Genomic DNA, 19,678 nt, shown 5'->3' with positions numbered 1-19,678 from the left:
AGCCAGAAAGGTCGTATTAAATCTATTCTTTTAAATAGGCCGCTCTACCGCACTACAGGACCAATCAAAACTGATGGCTTAAAAGATTCGTATCGATCTATGTAAATCTCCACAATACAGTAGTATAGTCATTAAAATATATGAGTGCCTGTTACTAAACGCCTTTATATCTCCGCCTCTACCCCCCCCCCCCCCCTGTTCTTCACTAGTAATAGAAATAAATAAAAAAATAAATAAATAAATAAGTAAATAGATTAAATTTTTAACAAATTCTATACATAACTAAATAAATAAATAACTAAATAAATAAATGGATTTTGATTAGATTTTGAAATTTTATTTATTTTGTTTTACAAAATGGAAATTAATTAATTAATTAATTAATTAAAGTGTTCTCGGTTTAAAATACAAAATAATGCTCTTGAGTTTTGCAACATTAAGAACGAAACTGCGATTAAAACCAAAAAAAAAAAAAAAAAAAAAAAAAAAATCAGAAGTCTATAAAAAAAACCCTGTAACAATTACAGTAGATCTGTAATTGTATGCCATTACTCGGTCTCCCTTGAAAGATTCGATTCACTTAATTAAACTACAGCCATAAATCGTATCAACATTCTCGTCACTTTTTGTCCCATTAAACTCACCACAAAATTGAATTTGCCACCTTTACGTTTGGACTTAAAAACATGCTAGACACCTATCTATCTAGATGGTATTTTTCTTTCTCGGTTTTATATTAATGACTTTCTGGTGTTTTCCAGGACGCAAACCTTTAATATTCTCTTGACACAAAAGGTCAAGGATGCTTTATTCGGGGACGAATACTGTCGCACAATGACAAAACACCCTTATCCATATTGGCCAGAAATAATTTATATAGTTTTAATTAATTTATACATGATCTATAGAGATTGAAATGAACACCAAACTAATCAGTCAGTCTCTAACCTAACACTTCAAAGAACGCGTTCAAAGAAAACTTCCGGCTCATGATTGTGACTTTTGGCAGGTTGGGGTGGGGGGTGGGGGGGGGGGGGGCATCTTAATCCATCGATGATATATCAAGTAAATATTTTCTAAAAGAAGAAGAAGAAGAAGAAGAAGAAGACAAAAAATGTGTTCTGCCACAATGAGTCAGAAATACCTATCTAGTGCTAAACTGAACGATATCCCTGTCACGGTGGCTGTAGAAAACACACAACATCGGACAAATTATATCAAAACCTTACCGGTATAACACGAACGTTCTAGATACATGGGAAACAGAAGAAATGGAGACAAAACATTACAATAGAAAAGGGAATGTCTTACATCAAGCCTACAATTTAGTTTATTTTAAAATAAATGTAGGCTACATAAAGCGCATTTTAAAAAAAATTATCAAAATCAATGTGATTTGTATTCTTTATAAAGTAAGGTAATGTAAAATCAAGTTTCCAATTCCCACAGAACAAGTCAACTGAAAAACGTTTTACCCAGCGGTATCTACCATGGGATCGTGGATAGCTCATACGGTAGAGCCAGGCGGAGTTGTCGTACCAGTAAGGTTGCAGGTTCAAACCCCCATCACCGCCGCGAAAATTTTTCATTCTCTATTGTCTTCTGGCACTTTCCTACTCACTTAATCACTTGTATCTACGATGTCATAGGCTTTACCATAATATATTCGTGAATGCGTGTGGCCAGTGGCCAGTAGTCATCACACCTACGTAAAGAGTAAATATGCTTGCTCCCTAGATTGAAAAACGCCCAAACGGGCAATGGGTGTGAAGTGCTTTACCAAAGGACAAGACACCGGAATCGTCAAATTCCCGGAATTTTTGTTGAACTTGTTGATAAAATAATTGACATATTAATATAGAATACTATTACTATTACTACTCGACATGACACCGAATATATATATATATATATATATATATAATATATATATATATATATATATATATATATATATATATATATATATATATATATATAATATGTTGAGGCTTAAATTTGCCGTGATAACTTGATTTAGTTAAAATAATGCCAGAATTTTTACTTCAAAATTAATTCTGTCTCGCCATCCAACAGTTTGAGCGGCTATGTGGTATTGTGGTATAACACTGGCTTTTGGATCGGAAGGTCCTGGGTTGGAGCCTCGCTCGGCGCATTGCTGAGTCCTTGGAAAAGGTTCTTTACTCACATTCTCTCACAGTACCAGGTGTAAAATGAATACCTGGCCGTTAACAGTGTAACTTTGTCGTGGAAAAAAAAAAAAAAACTTATAATGTCGCCTAAAAGTCGCCATGTATATTATGTCCTATATTACGTGTTGCTGTGACCCTTTGTAAAGCACTTTGAGCACGTTTAGTGGATGTTCGCTAAACAAAAAGTTCCAATTTTTTTTTTAACAAACCAGATTGTATTGTGACAATCGTCTACTTATAGTATGCACATACAAAAGTCTACTCTATAGATGTCAATGGTTGTGACACCCACAACCCACGCCTGTTGCAAAACCATGTAATGAAACTACACACTACACCTATATTATTACGCCTCAGGAATTCCTCATTACACTTGTCTATTCCTCCGTTTAGACTCTAAGACTTCGTAATCCCATTTATGTAGTTACAAGTCTATTGTCGACACACACACAAATCTACCTGCAGTCTCAATTTGTCCCCGGATCGAGTGCACTAGTTTGGATAGACCACTCGTCGCTAAACAAACAGGATTAGCCCGTATGGTCTGAAGACTCTTTCACTGGGCATGGCGGAGGCTCAAGACTTTGGTACTGTAAACCAATTACAAAAACACAGGCCTGGATTTATAAACACACTCGAGAGCAATCCGGTATCCCACAACGATGCCAAACCCTGACAAAACACTTATTTTTAGCCAGAAAACTTTTACTAAAACATCGGTCGGTTTAGATAGATTATCCCGCTCCTCAACTTGTCGAGGTAATATTAGTCTTATACCTGACCCGGAAGTACTCTTCTTTGAAAGACACTCTAAAGTCTCAAGTTAGCGACTTCTTTGACAGGCTGGGCGACATCTTAATCGATCAATAATCTATAATTGAAGAAAAAGTTGTTCTCGCCAAAATGAAAAACAAACAAACGCTTTTTTTCAATGTACGAGTACCACAAACGGTCATTGTAAACCTGTCAGAGATCCTACGGAGGATTTACACCCGGTGTCGACCGAAGGAACGTCCTGGGTAAATATTGAAATTAACCCAGGCAGAATTGAGCTCAGCAACAATAAAAGAAACAATGTGAGATTTGTTACAAGTCGTTATAATCGGAGCATCAATGGTTGTTTTAATAAGTACATAAATATATATTATATATATATATATGAATATGGCCTCTCAGTCTCTATGGACGCTTGCCGTGAATGTGTGCGTCACTTCGAGTTTGTCAGTCTGTTTCTATTGTCCAGTTAGTAATATGCCTCCATAACTCTGTCTAGTGCAAGTGTTCTTGGCCTTAGAATGTCATCATGTGTGTTAAGGTGCTGAGGCAGTTGGATGTTTCCTTGTGTTGTTGAAATCAGTTCTTCGGTTGTTGATTCTAAATGTATTTTATATATTTTGAGATCTTGATTCAGTGTTGTTGGAAGTGAAGTTGGTGTACGCCCTCTGTATTTGACTCCTTGTTTGAAGTAATTATCCATTGAGGTTTGTGCTGGAATATTTTCATCTCGTCGGAACAGTTTCCATCTTTGTTTCTTTATATGCGTACTGACTGGTTGTACTCTGCATCTGTCATATACATCCTCATTACTGATTTTGTCTGGCCAATATGCCGTACAACGACAAAACCCCGTATCTTCGAAATTGGGTCAAACAGACATTTTTATACCATTGTGATCAGAATGACACCCTGCATCCACTCACAAAATATTACGAGGCAATTCTTAAAAATAAAAAAGTTAAACATTTTAAAAACACCGTATGTTGCTATTTCAATCAGCTGATGCAGCGACAAAACCCCGTAAGTCCAGTTATACGGGGTTTTGTCGTTGCATTGCCTCGATACGGGGTTTTGTCGTTGTATAACCGGCCGTGTAGTACCGTATAATTGTAAATTCTTCATTAGCTTAATACAAGTCGATCATCAACATCGTCTTTTCATTCTTCGCCTTCCTTTTCTTTATCCCTCACCTCCTCCTCCTCCTCCTCTTCTTCGTCCCTGACCTCCTCCTCCTCTTTCTCTTCTCCTTCTTCTTCTCTTCCTTTCTTCTTCTCCCCTCCTCCTCCTTTTCCTCACCCTCTTCCTCTCCTTCTACTTCTTCTTCCTCCTCCTCCTCTTCATCCTTCTTCTTCTTCTTCTTCTTCTTCTTCTTCTTCTTCTTCTTCTTCTTCTTCTTCTTCTTCTTCTTCTTCTTCTTCTTCTTCTTCTCCCCTCCTCCTCCTTGTCCTCCTCCTCTTCTTCTTCACCATCCTCCTCTTTCTCTCCTCCTTTTCTTCTTCTTCTTCTACTTCTTCTTCATCTCCTCCTCCTCCTCCTCCTCCTTGTCCTCCTCCACTTCCTCCAAATCTCCTTCTTCCTTTTCTTCTCCTTCTTCTTCTTTTTCTTCTTCTCCCCTCCTCCTCCTTGTCCTCCTCCTCTTCTTCACCATCCTCCTCTTTCTCTCCTTCCTTCTCTTCTTCTTCTTCTACTTCTTCTTCTTCTTCGTCATCTCCTCCTCCTCCTCCTCCTCCTCCGCCTCCTCCTTGTCCTCCTCCACTTCCTCCAAATCTCCTCTTCCTTTTCTTCTTCTCCCCTCCTCCTCCGTGTCCTCCTCTTCCTCAACCTCCTCCTTGTTCTTCTTCTTCTTCTTCTTCTCCTCCTCCTCCTTGTCCTCCTCCACTTCCTCCATATCTCCATCTTCCTTTTCTTCTCCTTCTTCTTCTTCTTTTTCTTCTTCTCCCCTCCTCCTCCTTGTCCTCCTCTTCCTCACCCTCCTCCTTTTTCCCTTTGTTCTTCTTCTTCTTTCTTCTTCTTCTTCTTCTTCTTCTTCTTCTTCTTCTTCTTCTTCTTCTTCTTCTTCTTCTTCTTCTTCTTCTTCTTCTTCTTCTCCCCTCCTCCTCCTTGTCCTCCTCCTCTTCTTCACCATCCTCCTCTTTCTCTCCTTCCTTCTCTTCTTCTTCTTCTTTCTACTTCTTCTTCTTCTTCGTCATCTCCTCCTCCTCCTCCTCCTTGTCCTCCTCCACTTCCTCCAAATCTCCTTCTTCCTTTTCTTCTTCTCCCTCTCCTCCTCCGTGTCCTCCTCTTCATCAACCTCCTCCTTGTTCCTTCTTCTTCTTCTTCTTCTTCTTCTTCTTCTTCTTTCTTCTTCTTCTTCTTCTCTTCTTCTTCTTCTTCTTCTTCTTCTCTCTTCTTCTTCTTCTTCTTCTTCTTCTTCTTCTTCTCCTCCTCCTCCTCCATCTTCCTCCATTCTCCATCTTCCTCTTTCTTCTCCTTCTTCTTCTTCTTTTTCTTCTTCTCCCTCTTCTCCTCTCTCCTTGTCCTCCTCTTCCTCACACTCCTCCTTTTTCCCTTTTTCTTCTTCTTCTTCTTCTTCTTCTTTCTTCTTCTTCTCTCTTCCTCTTCTTCTTCTTCTTCTTCTTCTTCTTCTTCTTCTTCTTCTTCTTCTTCTTCTCTTCTTCTCCTCCTCCTCCTCCTCTCCACTTCCTCATATCTCCTCTTCCTTTTCTTCTCCTTCTTCTTCTTCTTTTTCTTCTTCTCCCCTCCTCCTCCTTTCCTCTTTCTCACCTCCTCCTTTTCCTTTTCTTCTTCTTCTTCTTCTTCTTCTTCCTTCTTCTTCTCTTTCTTCTTCTTCTTCTTCTTCTTTCTTCTTCTTCTTCTTCTTCTTCTTCTTCTTCTTCTTCTTCTTCTTCTTCTTCTTTCTTCTTCTCCCTCCTCCTCTTCTTCACCCTCCTCTTCTTTCTCTCCTTCTCTTCTTCTTCTTCTTCTTCTCTTCTCTCTTCTTTCTTCTTCTTCTCTCTTCTTCTTCTTCTTCTTCTTCTCCTCCTCCTCCTCCTCCTCCGCCTCCTCCTCCTGGTCCTCCTCCACATCCTCCATATCTCCTTCTTCCTGTTCTTCTCCTTCTTCTTCTTCGCTTTCTTCTTCTCCCCTCCTCCTCTTCCTCACCCTCCTCCTTTTTCTCTTCTTCTTCTTCTTCTCCTTCTTCTTCTTCTTTTCTCCTCACCCCCCTCCTCCTTGTCCTCTTCCTCTTACTTCATAACGAAATATTATCAGTAGTAAATAAATTTGAAAGACCCGATGTAACACTCTGTTCCCAATACATAAAAATATAGGTTAAACGCCGAGATACGGTATAGCACGCGTCATGATGCAATGACAAAAACCCGTATAATGTGAGATACGGTGTTTGCACCACTCCAATCGGATACCGATGAAGTGACAAAACCCCGTATAACAGTAAATTCAGATTTTCGAATAGTACAGGTTTCTATTTTCTATTTTTATACATCAAATGTGATAGAATAAAAAAAGACCTTTCGATTGATACCAAATTTGCATCAATTCTCCGCATAGTTATTGTAAAAAGTTGAAGTAAAATTTGAAAAGTTTTTCGGCTCTCCTGTAAAATCACGTTTTGCCATTATACGGGGTTTTGTCGCTGTACGGCAGCAATATACCCCAATAACTCATCTCAATTGTTTGCGATGAAGGGAATCCAGGGTGTCCAAATTTTTTTTTGTAAGACCCCACGTCATGACGTAACTATAGTACTCTAGTCGGCCATGCCCCACGTACCACAGTTGTATATTTGGATTGGCAGCACTAGCACTTCGTAAAGGCGTATTCTTTTATTTTCATTAATGATGTTTGTCCTGTTCCAAACTTTGTGGAGTTCTCTGAATTCAGTTTGAGCTGGCAGTTTTCTCCGTTTGATGTCTTCATTCTCATTAATCGAGTTTCCGAGTTTTCTCACACTTGTTTTGGATTCGTTGACCTTTAGATTCCAATGTCGCATAGTATTTGATATTATTGGTATGTACTGCTTCACCAGGTCCGCTGTATCCAATATGATATCAACATCGTCTGCGTAAATCAGTTCGTGGGTGAGGATTTGAGGAATCGGGAGTTTTTTGTCTCAACTCTTTTAGTGCTGGTTACAAATATATGGGAAAAAGGATTGGGCTCAGACTGTCTCCTATCAACATTCATCTGTCATCTTAATTTCTTGACAATACACGGAGTGTAGAATTTTGTTGCCAAAAAAAAACACACACACACACACACACACACAAAACCCCAGAAAGATAGAAAACTGCATTTCGTTAGTACACGGTAGTATTGTAGTATGTACCATCAAAAATTCAACATAAGTTCAAACTAAAACCAATTTCCATTTATAATTCTTGAATTCCCGAATGACGACAACATTTAAATTCATTATTTCTACCATTGCAGACCGTTCCAGGGTTTTAGTGACATGCTATACAAGGAGCTAATTGGCCATAACCAGCGAGGAGGCCTTAATGGCCTCGGGTTGGAATGAGAGGCCGGTCGGTCGGTCCATCATCCTCCATGGCCCAGACGGCCAGGCCTTCGTTACCTGTCAAATTAGCGGACGACGAACGTTTCCATCTGTCAACCTCACCTATCTTCACACACACACATACACACACACACATCACACACACACACGCGCGAAGAGAGAGAGAGAGAGAGAGAGAGAGAGAGAGAGAGAGAGAGAAAGGGAGAGAGATCCTTGTGAGCACAATTATATACAGAAGAACCTACAGAAATACGAGTAAGACCAGCAGCATGACATCAGTGTTCAATTACACTGCTGAATAATAATAATAATAATAATAATAATAATAATAATAATAATAATAATAATAATAATAATAATAATAATAATAATAATAATAATAATAATAATAATAATAATAAAAATAATAATAATAATAATAATAATAATAATAATAATAATAATAATAATAATAATAATAATAATAATAATAATAATAATAATAATAATAATAATAATAATAATAATAATAAAGTGACACAAGATCATGGCACGTCTGCACAAAGACTCGCATGCATGTCAGGACACAGAGCAGACGACAAGGCCACCACCACGAACCAGCCAAATTAAGGATTGATCCCCTTAAGGCTAAGAAGGAAAGACGGAAAGAGCTCGCAGCACAGCATGGATTAATTTTTCGTCATCCCCAAGACTGCGTGTTTGGGACTCTCTCCGTCATTCATCATTATTATTATTTGTATTATTTGGAATTTTGACACATCCATGGCAGCCCAACCCGCTTCCATACTTTAAAAGAATTGAGCTTTATATAGCGCAATATCCACTAAATGTGCTCAAAGCGATTTACAAGGGGTCACTGGTCAAGAGCAACATTTAACATGTAGGACGGGACATGACGCCTGTGAGGCGATAATACAATTTTTTGGACAAAGCCGGGGGGGGGGGGGGGGGGGGGGGGAGGGGGGGGGGTGGTTGATGAAGCAATCAGCACTAATTTTATGCAGTTTTAATAATACCTGCTGCATGTCGAGCCAATCATACGCCATTCTAAAACACGTATCTACCTACATGCAATATACGAGGCTCATTTGAAGCATGTGACGTGTCTCCCAGACCAGTCATGAATCGCCCCAGACACCAGCAATCCTCTTATAATTATAACATCAGTCGTCGTCATTACTGCTGCTGACACCCAAGTGATGCTGAGGTGTGGAATAGGACTGAGAAGAATAAATCTAACTGCAAATCACTTTCTGCACGGGACGCGATGTCACGGAGAATTTCTTATGGAAAATGGACGGGATTGACATGGAGTTTTATACTCCTGTATACTCACAAAACACCTTTTACAAAAACAACCAAAAAACAACAACAACAACACACACACAAACACACACACACACACACACAGATATATATATATATATATGTGTTCCTTTTTCTTGTTATTCGCAGTGTGTGTGTGTGTGTGTGTGTGTGTGTGTGTGTGTGCTTGTGTGTGTCTGTTGGTAAAAAAAAGTTTTTAAAAAATTATAGATTTCATATTACATAGATCAATTTCAATTTTTTAAAATCATAATTTTGTATGGTAGAGTGGTCAAATTTGACTTTAAAATTCCGAATCTGCCCAAAACACCCCCCCCCCCCCCCCAATATGTATGTCATATCGATCAAATAATAATTCTAAGAGGCAGGTTTGTCCATTATGAAATAAATGTTCTTTGGGCAAAATGTTGAAAAAGTGATTTGTTAGTGCAGGACAGTGTATAAGTCTTGGGTGAGCTACCGGTACATGTGCCGAGGATTGATTGAGTCGTCAATGGGCATCACTGAAAAGATTTAGAGTCCTGGTCATGAGGTCATGATGGCATGGTGACGCCTATTAATGCTATAGAAAAAATAACTCCCGGTGATATTCTGGAACAAAGGAAAAGATAGTATCGGTTTTTCAAGATGCAGTTGAAACGCATTGAATGGGTAGCTGGGTGTTGAATCTGTTGGCAGCAGCCTCTTATGGTTCTCACACTACTATGATATGAAGATCGACCCAATCAGCAAAGTCCGGTCCGCATTCATGCACCGTCGCAAACCCGCCCGGTAGCATCGTCACAACACACCGTTCAACTAGATGCTCTGCCGTTTCGGGTTCTTGCCCACATCGGGTACATTTAGGACAGGTGGAAAGTCCCCAGAAATTATTTTGCAACTATCGATTAGCGTCCTGTTCTAAAAGGTAGCAAAGAATTATTACTGTCAATTTGACAGTACCTGAGCCGGGATGAATTCAAGCCCTCGATAGTTCAACCTCAAAAATGCGTTCGACTGAAGATTTGCTTTGAGGACCAGTAGTTTGATTTGGGTGCATTTAAAACAAAATGAAAGTAAAAATATTAAGTAAAACCCGGATATGCACGTAGATATTGATTAAATTACGTCCAAATAAAACGTCAAACAATATTATAACAAAACAGCAACAACACCAACAACAACAATAATAATAATAATAATAATAATAATAATAATAATAATAATAATAATAATAATAATAATAATAATATAATAATAATAATAATAATAATAATAATAATAATAATAATAATAATAATAATAATAATAATAATAATAATAATAATAATAATAATAATAATAATAATAATAATAATAATAAGGAGGAGGACGAGGAGAAGAAGAAGAAATACAATAATGAGGGATTATATTCATGAGTACCGACTACCACATATTTGCAGGCCTGACAACCGAACGTAATGATGGTCTTGTTAGTTGTAATAGAGTATAATATTTTGAGATGGCTTTGGAGTAATCCCATGACAACAATGAGCCCCATAACAAATTGGGCTATCAGACCTTTAAATAATGACAAGTCGATTAGTTAAAACAGAATTGGAATGCCAAAGACTTTTGGCCACAACCATTTCTTTTCTCATTGTCAAAGTACACGTTTGGTAGTTGTTAAGACAAGAGAACCTCGATGACGTAATGAAAGGCGTGTCTTCGAAAACGAATTAAATTCCATACAATAAAATGTCATAATGATATGATTGTATGAAGACGTACAGAGAGTATGAGTCAGCAACGAATGTACCACTTTCTACCGCACCCCCCCCCCCCCCCCCCGCCCCCCTAATACACCTCCCACTTGTTGTCCCTGATTGGTGATTCTACCTGCTCTAGACTGTATACCAGGACAATACGTATTATAATTATTATACTGCCATGCATTGACAAAAAACAGTTGTTGTTTTGTTTTTTTCATTTTGTTCAGAATTTTTTTTTTACTTCCCATACCAATCGACTCAAATTACCAGAATGTGTCAAAAATCTCCAACCAGACTCTTTATTAATTAAAGAAGATGAAGAGTTGAACCCTTTTAACAAAATGGGGGCTATCTGGTGCGTACTTATCTGCAAGTTTGATAACCGAAATTGTTGTGGGCACGTTATTGTAATTGAAAAAAAAAACCCTCTTCCCCCCCCCCCCCCCCCCCCCCCAAAAAAAAAAATATTAATTAATTAATAAACAAAACAAACAAACCAAAAAAAAAAAACAACAAAAAAAACCCAGCGGCAATATTAAATCATCCCATCACAGAGTTCGGGTATCAGTCCTATAAATAAATATGTGCACAGAGGTTATCTTAATAGATTGATATTTATGGTGAAATTTTTCTCGCCAGAACGATGACAAAAAAATTGTTTTGTCAGAGTTTTTTGCAGAAGTCCCATCCATACAAGTAGCATCAATCAGTAGGAATGCCAAAGACACGAGACAATGGAAACAAAGATGACAACAATATGAACCAACCTGGGAGGAAATGACCATTCTCTGCAGCATTGATCTTATTTCCGGGGGACAAAGGTCAGGCTAAACGGGGTCGATTCAGGGTCGAATGGAAATGCCATGTGCAGTCTCGGAAAAGTCTTTGAGAAGTTGTTGAAGGCTTTTTATTGGATTTTTCGCTGAAAAAAAAGGAAAATATTAAGTAAATAATGAGAGAACCAGTCTTTGTTGTGATGCGGGAGACAATAAGAGAACAACATAACATTGTCTTTGTCATTCTATTCCAAAGGCAGCGAGCAAAATTGAAATACATCATATAATATACCGATTGGAGCAATGATTTATACCTCCCAATTTACAGGCTTCTATCAAATAAATATTTCGATCAAGCTAAGGCTGCTTTCATACGATTATATGTTACAATTTGTCACCAATCTAAAATGTATTCTTTTACTCTCCCAACCCATACTGATACGTAATAAATAACAAAATCTTAACAATCACAAGAGAACAAAATCTTAACAAACACAATCCCTTTACGTTTATTTACATACACCCAAAATGACAATGAATGGCATATCTATCAATGTCAATGACGGATAAAAAAGTATACGATAAAATTTCATTGATATCCCACTGCAATACCCATACAGTGTGACAAAACAAACACCTGTCCCAGGAAACAAAAATAAATGGTGTTTTTTTGTTGTTTTTTTTAAAAGCAATCCTAATTTGAAGAATAAGAAAAAAAAATAAAGCACAATATATACCTTTTTAAAATGCTTTAACGATGTAATGCAGTTCAGTTTGATCATTTAATTAACTTAGAGCGAAATCAAATATTTAATACGTGATCAAAACAATTTGCAAACTGTCAATAGCCAACACCACTTAGCCTGCACGACGAAACATGTCGCCTATGAGGCGGTATTCCTTTTTTTTTTTAGTATTTTACAGACAGGGACAACGTTGTCATCTTCCTGTCCTGTCATTTGAGACCCAGGTATAAAGGCATTCTCAAAGGATATCAAACGCTTTTTTCTAACCTCAACCGTATCCTATTTATTTATTTATTTATTTTCAAATGAAATATATTATCCTAGTTTGCCATTTAAAGATAGTTCTATACGCTTTCTATTTTCAAAAATGTCAAAAATAAATACAAAATACGTCTACAGCGGGACTCGAACCGGCGACCTACAGTCATATAGCCGAGTTTCGTACCAAAAGCCAAAAAGCCGGAAGCACAGTTTACATTTATTGTCCTATTAACCTCAATATCATAAATATCAAAATACATACTACAGTTAACAGGTTACATTAAATTGTTATCACAGTGGTCTGTCGTTATCGTATATTATCGTATACCCAAATATTTGGGTCATAGTCAGATTGTATTGCAAAGCATGGGCTGGAAATGGTTGATGGAGATGATTTATTGTCTCCCTTGTAAATGACATTGTATCGTATAAAGGGGCCAAAACAATCAAATGCTCTGTCAGTTACTATTTAATTTTTGCCCGATGTCAGGCAAATGATTTATCTTATAACATTGGGGTCATTCATGAACATTGTGTTTATTTATTACTAATCTATATTAAGCATTTCAGATATCTTGTAAGCGTTGATTATTCAGACAATTCTGACGGTTAGTGATTCTAAAACCAGAAAATCTACCGGCAAAAACTTGTGTAAAAAGAAAAACAAAAACAAAACGGTATTGTTCTTATAAAGGAAATTAACGTGTTTCAAAATAAAAAGCGTACACGAGTATAATGTCGTATACAAGAAGAAGAAGAAGAAGAAGAAGAAGAAGAAGAAGAAGAAGAAGAAGAAGAAGAAGAAGAAGAAGAAGAAGAAGAAGAAGAAGAAGAAGAAGAAGAAGAAGAAGAAGAAGAAGAAGAAGAAGAAAGAAGAAGAAGAAGAAGAAGAAGAAGAAGAAGAAGAAGAAGAAGAAGAGAAGAAGAAGAAGAAGAGAAGAAGAAGGAAGAAGAAGAAGAAGAAGAAGAGAAGAAGAAGAAGAAGAAGAAGAAGAAGAAGAAGAAGAAGAAGAAGAAGAAGAAGAAGAGAAGAAGAAGAAAGAAGAAGAAGAAGAAGAAGAAGAAGAAGAAGAAGAAGAAGAAGAAGAAGAAGAAGAAGAAGAAGAAGAAGAAGAAGAAGAAGAAGAAGAAGAAGAGAAGAAGAAGAAGAAGAAGAAGAGAAGAAGAAGAAGAAGAAGAAGAAGAAGAAGAAGAAGAAGAAGAAGAAGAAGAAGAAGAAGAAGAAGAAGAAGAAGAAGAAGAAGAAGAAGAAGAAGAAAAGAAGAAGAAGAAGAAGAAGAAGAAGAAGAAGAAAAAGAAGAAGAACAAGAACAAGAAGACAAGAAGAACAAGAAGAACAAGAAGAACAAAAGAACAAGAAGAACAGAAGAACAAAAGCAAAACAAAGAAGAACAACAACAAAAAAAAAAAAAACAACAACAACAACAAAAACAAGAACAACAACAACAACAACAACAACAACAACAACAAAAACAAGAACAACAACAAGAATAACAACAACAAATTCAAATACAACGAATTCCCTGGCCAATGAGAAAACACTGGAGAGCGATCTGGTCAAAAGTTGTTTACACAATCAGGTGCTAATATTGGTCAAAGACACCGGCGTGAGTTGTTTTTTTTTAAAAGAACTCTTACCGATTGAAACAAAACAAAACAAAAACCGACCACAAACAATCGTATTTTATGTATTCTATAAAAAGCAATAAACCAAAATGGATATAACAGCTTCAGAAAAAGAACAAAATTCCCAAACACGGAACGTTTCGGCCCCCAAACCCTTCTTCAGTCAACAACAAAAAACAATAAAGACATAGATACATTACTAAATTCCAGATTGACGACAGAGGAAATTTTGTAGGTCCTCTCGCTCAACGTTTATAATCCGATTAAAACAATTTAGTGAGAACTACTTATAAAAATGGCTGGCTAAAAACAATAATAAAGAACTGAATGACGTCAATTTTGTTCTAGATATCTATGTTCCTTCATTTTCTTTCTTTTCCTTTAAAAAAAACAAAACAAAATCTTCTATCTCTGTGTTTTCTTTCTTTTCTAGTTATGTTAATGTTGATGTTGTTATTGTTGTTATTGTTGTTGTTGTTGTTCTTACTTTTATCGTTGTTGTTGTTGTTGTTGTTGTTGTTGATGTTGTCACTCCTCCGTATGTCTTTCATCTTCTCCTTTATTAGACTTTTTATATTTTTACCTCATGTTAAATTACCTTTCATGGCCCTTCGTTTCGGTCCTATCATTGGGGCCTGATGACTCCCTATCGTCACGACGTTACAATGACAAAACACATTTTTTTTCTCTTCATTTTGGCCTTATAACTTAAATTTCGACAGTTTCAAGATGTCTGACCAACTTTTTTTAAACTCTTCCTAAAAAATTTAGTTCTCAGTTTTTAGATTTCAGAGAATTATTAGGTTTGAAGCCTATTTACAAGGTAGGGAAGTCATCAGAACTTATCGATATAATAATATGTGAAGTAAATTTGTGTTTGTCCCGACGTCTACTTATTTCCAGGTCTGATAACCCACATTGTTATAGAGGCTTATTGGTGTAACGAGAATGTTCTCAAACCGACGCAAAATGTTGTAGATTACAACAATGGTAAATCGGGCCCATAATTATTGTTCGGTTTGCCCCAAACGATAATAATAATAATAATAATAATAATAATAATAATAATAATAATAATAATAATAATAATAATATAATAATAATAATAATAATAGTAATAAAAATAAATAAATAAATAAATAAATAGATAAATAAATAAATAAATAAATGAATTAATTAATGAATAAATGAATAAACAAACTAAATAAGACGTTTAGTCAGTGCACGACCGCCCGTCTTCTAATCAATGATTGTATGTAGGGTCCCCACCCACCCAAAATGAGCCATAATTGTTGATGAGGCGTTTATTATTACAGGTTTCCGTCTATTCGATGCTGGCTGTAATCCCAGACATGAAAGGACGAGGGAAGACGTTACAATTATTTAAATACATGGAAAAATTGGTTCATCAACAAATTGGCCATTTCTACTCTTAATTGGCTGTGCTTTTTAGTTGTTGTTTTATTTAAAATTGTAAATGCGCTTGTTTTTGTTTTTCTCACCGATAATGTAATGTTCTGTAATGTTCATTGCTTTATGACTAATGATTGAAAAAAAATAATAATTGAGCTTTATATAGAGCAATATCCAATTTCGTTGAATGTTACACGTCGTTTTGTGTGTTGGTATGTTTTATCCGGCTGGCGGATGGTATGAGTTTTTTTTTTAGCTAAGCGCATAGCATCAATAGGGAAAAACAAACTCACCCCGAATTTTTTTTAAAACCCGATGAAATGAAGGAGGGAAGAAGGAAAGACAGAAACAATAAATATATTAGCACAACGTCAAAATAATAAATAAATAAATAAATAAATAAATAAATAAATAAATAAATAAATAAATAAATAGATAGATAAATAAATAAATAAATAAATAAATAAATAAATAAATAAATAAATAAATAGATAAATAAATAGATAAATGAATAAATAAATAAATAAATAAAGGAAAACAAAAGGAATGACAGAGGGAAACATTACAGAGAAGAGATAAATGGCAGGTAACGTGATGTACCAGAACACAGTGGCCAGTCATAGAACCGAGAAAAGAAAATCAAAATACGAGTAGTCACTTTTTCTTTCAAATCAGAGTTTTTCCCCCATTAATTATCTGGTTAACTCACTCAACCCCCCATAATCAACCGGACTTACATGCCGTATGTTTACGGTTACTTTTACCCATGCCTATTTATTACATTTTCTGAGACAATTATAGGCGTAGTATCAAAGCTAATGTTTTTAGTTTTTGCATGTTAATGGTAGTTGAATCTATATATGTACATGATCATTTTTAATACATTTTGTCCAATTTTGAAAAGTAGCAAAAATCTCTAGGATTGAGTGAGTTAATACCATATTTTTCACCATTTTCACCAACAGCAGTCCCAGCCCGATGCTCTTCGGGCTTCCATATTATATCTCTATGACCGGTCGGTCTCTTCGTGAGAATGGTAACATTTTGTGTAGGAAATAAAAAGGTTTCCAGTGAGAGAGATTCTAATGCCGTTCTCCCGTCGAGAACGCGATCGAAATTTCAAAAACAAGAATACAAGAATCCTTTATTATATTCTGTCCATTGTTCTTTTTTCTTCTATTATATGTCCCGACTGACAGGTCAAATGAGAGAGAGAGAGAGAGAGAGAAAGAGAGGGAGAGAGAGAGAGAGGGGGGGGGGGGGGGGGGGAAGAGAGAGAACACGAGTCCGATCTCACTAAATGTCAAACTCACATATATTTCCCCATATTTCCCCCGTCCCCAGCCCTAGCCCCTCCACCTAAAGCCCCACCCTTGTCCTCCATCACCACCCCGGGAGGATAGAGAAGGCCAAAGATGCCCAACAACGGAACGGAATAGGGAAGAATCTCCATAGGTAACCTTTGATAAGTAACAATAGAGATGCCTCAAGAAGCAAGACCAATCCTTATTAGGATATCAGCTGAAGTATCATTAGTATTTCCACACCTTAACAAACAACATGCACACACAGATACAAACACACACACACACAAACACACACACACACATACCACATTCAACGTAATTATGTACATAGACAACATAAGATATACACTATAGATAGAACGAAGATGACGTTACTAAGGCCTTTGTTATTGTATTTTGCCATCCGCGTTTATCAGATTATAAAAGTTCATGGTTACACACAGTTTTGTGTGTTGGTCCGTTATACATCCGGATGGCAATGTTGTGAGCTCCGTAGCCAAGCGCATACTATCTATAGTGCATTCATGCATACATTAATCAACATAATTTACTCGTGCCAATATTTCCCCCTGAATGCCTTAAATTATTTGTATCAGTTTCTGGCCTCGAATGTTAGGCTTTTTGCCTCTACATATCACGAAGATATCGGACATTGTTATTGTGAGCATAATTATATAATACACTAATAACATTGGATGCAAATGTCACATGAGGATGTATCTACAGTAATGGAGGCAAATAAATTACATAACCTTTAACTCGTAAACTGCCAGGGAGATGCACGAAGGTGCCGAGAGGTCTGCTACCAAAATATTACATCGTCTGCATGAAAGTTGTCAGAAAATATGTGTATGATGACTTGCCTTGTAACAAAATCAAACAATGTCGAGCGTGGCCATTGATCGGATGAGTGACAATGATAGCATAAATCTGACCCTTGTGTCTTGGCACAATACACAAATTAAATATCAACCGCAATCGTCCCAAGTGTGAATGAGTACCTGGTTAAGGGCAATGATTGACCCTAAAAAGGCTTTAAAACGGCTTGTAATGTATGACGTGGACATAATTTGAATTCACATGTAGCCTGTAGCGTGAATAAATCAAGTATTGTGAAGCACGTGTGCTACAAACGTTTGTGAAAATTACACAGCATCATATTTTTCAAATTCATTATTTCTATCTATTATAAATAACATCAACATGTAGTTGGTTAAAACATGAACCAAATTTAATTCAACAATAACCTTCATATCTAGATGTATACAGAAATGAATCATGAGAGAGAGATGAGGCATTGCGAAGCGCATTGATCATGAAAATACACGATGTAAATGTGCGTGCTCCGGGCGACTTGAATTGCATTATCTATGAAAATAGTTGACTTGACTGAATTGATCCCCCAGTAGTATTGCCCAAAAACCCTAGAGAATCTGCTTTTGAGCTAAAATGACATCTCGTGTTTGTTTCTCATTAAAGCAATTAAACAAACACAAACAACAACAAAAACTTAACCCTGTTACTCATTTAGGGACATTACGCTGCGACTGACGCCTGTATTGTCTCGGTCCCTCTTTGCAAATATATGACAAATTTGCACAGATAATTTTTAATTTAGACATATCTACCACATTTCCAATGTTCCCTTTTGTGTGTGTGTGACTCACCAATGACAATATTATTCCCATATCGTGGACAAAAACTGGACAAGCAGGTGGAAGAAAGATGTCCCACGTTTCGTGTTTGTATTTAGAACATAAGAACGACCCAGAAAGTGTGTGTAACCACGGCAGGAATGTCTAGTTCAAAAGGGGTCAACACGTCAAAGGTCATGTTTCCACTCCATCACCTTCTAGTTCATCATGAATTTATTAGAGAGATGGATGTAAGATTGGACTAGATCTTAAGTACATTTCAGATTAATTAATGAATTGATCTACACTTTTATCAATGGTGGTGGGAAAAGGTGGGTTTGGAAAAACTATGCATGAACATTCATATTGGATCGGCGGATTCGCCATGCACAATGCGTTTCACAAAGCATTTTACAATGATTTCTTTAATCCCTCAGCTGGACATAGCAATCAAATATCTATTTCATTCAGTACGAATCACCTGATAGGCGTCCTTCCTAGACTCTCTCCCTCTCTCTCTCTCTCTCTCTCTCTCTCTCTCTCTCTCTCTCTCTCTCTCTTCTTCTTCTTCTTCTTCTTCTTCTTTTTTTTTACACTGTCTAAAACCGGGTACTGATCCGCCGGGTGAGGTAATGTGTGTAAAGTGTACAAAAGACCAGGAACCGAGTTTTATCACCTATCTAAAACCCTCAACGTCAAAGATTGTTTCCTAGACTAGACCGCAAGCCACAGTATGCTAATGCTATTGGAGAAAGTGGCCAAATGTAATGATTAACTAAAGAATGGAGTATAATGTAGGCTGGGAAATTGTGATACTTATGCAATTGCAATGTATAGGTAAGAGAGAGAGAGAGAGAGAGAGAGAGAGAGAGAGAGATGGAGAGAGAGAGAGAGAGAGAGAGAGAGAGGGAGAGAGAGAGAGAAGGGGGGGGGCATGGAAGAGAGAGAGAGAAGGGGGGGGGGGCATGGAGGAGAGAGAGAGAGAGAGAGAAGGGGGGGGGCATGGAAGAGAGAGAGAGAGAGAGAGAGAGAGAGAGTGTGTGTGTGTGTGTGTGTGTATATGTGTGTGTAACATGAAAAATCGTTTATCTGCGTAAATTCACAAATCAGGACATCATTTTCAGCATTATTTCGCTGCTGTACACCTGTGTGACCACAGACTGATAGCGTCAGTCTTCGATTATTTTTAAAAAGGAAAATACAGTATCCATAAAAATAATAATAATAATCAATGCCTATCCTAAGGACATTCCATCGAAGTGTCTAACAATAACGAGTTAATATTTTCCCCGTGTGCATGTCCGATTGTTTACGAGAAAAATGAATAATAAAACATGGTTAAACACACAAAGAAATTGATTAATTATAAAT

The 19,678-nt window shown here is 36.8% G+C and overlaps 1 protein-coding gene across 3 annotated transcripts in view; it reads right to left on the bottom strand.

Moving 5' to 3' along the window:
• LOC144971594 (protocadherin-1-like) overlaps positions 1-19,678 on the bottom strand; it is a 156,407-nt gene that overhangs the window by 71,129 nt on the left and 65,600 nt on the right. For all 3 annotated transcript variants that reach the window (XR_013645168.1, XR_013645169.1, XM_078912660.1), the window contains one exon: positions 11,312-11,466. The gene's annotated coding sequence lies outside the window, so the exon portion shown is untranslated. The remainder of the gene's footprint in view (positions 1-11,311; positions 11,467-19,678) is intronic.

Source organism: Berghia stephanieae, chromosome 4, assembly GCF_034508935.2.
Source record: "Berghia stephanieae isolate SIO BIC M18660-M18661 chromosome 4, UCSD_Bste_1.3, whole genome shotgun sequence".
NCBI classification, from domain to species: Eukaryota; Metazoa; Mollusca; class Gastropoda; order Nudibranchia; family Aeolidiidae; genus Berghia; species Berghia stephanieae.
Note: the sequence above shows the minus strand (reverse complement) of the source record. Positions and strands in the feature narration are given on the sequence as shown.